The 1,572-nt window shown below is 35.6% G+C and overlaps 1 pseudogene; it reads left to right on the top strand.

The window, feature by feature from the left end:
- The first annotated feature begins 667 nt into the window (after window positions 1-667).
- LOC108309022 lies at window positions 668-1,034 on the top strand (annotated as a pseudogene).
- Window positions 1,035-1,572: the final 538 nt, after the last annotated feature.

Below are 1,572 nucleotides of genomic sequence, written 5' to 3' on the forward strand. Positions count from 1 at the left end.
AAATCTTTTCTTTAGAAAAAACCAAACAATATACATGAAAAGTTGACAAAAATATAAACAAGTATTTCTAGACAAGAGAATTTCCATAGTCAATAATATGGAAAGATGTTCAACCTTATTATAATGAGGACAATGAGATCAAAATTAGAAATCATACTTGATTAACAAATATTAAGAAATCTGATAATTCAAAGTGTTGGATGTCTTATACCTGCACTGAAAATATATAAATTCATTTGACCACTTTAGAGGATAATACAGTATTATATATATATTTTCTTATCCTATGACTGCAATTTTATTTCTTGATACAGGGCAACAGAAATTGTTCTACATGTGCTTCAGAATAGACGTATAAAACTATTCATAGGAAAATGTTTATAACAACAAAAATCTGAAAAAAAATTTAAAAATCTCTAATGGAAAAACATATAAAGAATTGTGGTAATGGGTGAAAAAGGTCAGGTCCAGAAGCAAGGTTTCACCAAGTTGTGTGGGCTAGTCTTGAAGGTCTGGCATCAAGCAATCCTCCCACCTCAGCCTCTCAAAGTTCTGGGATTATAGGCATGAGCTATCATGCCCAGCCTTCTCTGTTCATGGATCTTGAAATAGGCATTAAAACTTTCTTAATTTAAACACGGAACTCTAACTCTTTGCTACTCAAGAAATGTCCTCCCTTTTAGAATATGCCTTGCGCATGTCTCTTCTCAGTGCCCGGCTATTTGGTGAAGTTGCCAGGCCTACTGATTCCAAGTCTATGAAAGTGGTGAAACTATTCAGTGAATTGCCCTTGGCCAAGAAGAAGGAGACTTATGGCTGGTATCCAGATCACCACGCCTACTCTGGACTCTGCAGACACTGACTTCTGAGGCTCTACAGAGATGAGCATCAGGATATTATGGATGAGCAAAAACAACTAAAGAAGCTTCATGAAAAGGGGAAACCAAAGAAAGGAGAAGGGAAAAGAGGAGCAAAAAAGAAATAGTGTTTGTCCCTCAAGAGGGAGAATTTCTTCCCCAGTGGCAGAGAGAAGAAAGTGCATTTACTGTCTTTCCACATACTGGAGGAATGTCATCTTCCTAAATGAAGGTTATTTGGAGGAACACAGTCATGTCCTTGTGGAAATCTAATCCGATTAAATTGTGGCTGGTTTCTTGAACACATTCTAACTATGTAAAATTATTTTGGCCTTGGCCATGTAATGTGATGTTTACCTAGTTCTCTAAGGAAATTGATACATTTTTAAAAAAAGAATTGTGGTATATTCATGATGTGGAATATTACACAACAATGAACATTAAAGAGTAGTTACTTGCCACAACACGCATGCAAGAATTAACATGTTGACTGAAAGCACAAGTCTCAGAAGCCCACATGAAGTGTGACACTCTTAAATAAAGCTCAAAAACAATCAAAGGTAAACCATATGCTGTTAGGCCTTAAAAATTATGCAATCAAACTAACTATAAAAGTAAAGGAATGATCAAAACAACTGTCAGGATAGTCACTACTTCACCATAAGATAGGGAGACAGCACATGGGTTGATGTAAAGCATTGATAATATGTTGATG

Source organism: Cebus imitator, unplaced genomic scaffold (assembly GCF_001604975.1).
Source record: "Cebus imitator isolate Cc_AM_T3 unplaced genomic scaffold, Cebus_imitator-1.0 Scaffold91, whole genome shotgun sequence".
NCBI lineage: Eukaryota > Metazoa > Chordata > Mammalia > Primates > Cebidae > Cebus > Cebus imitator.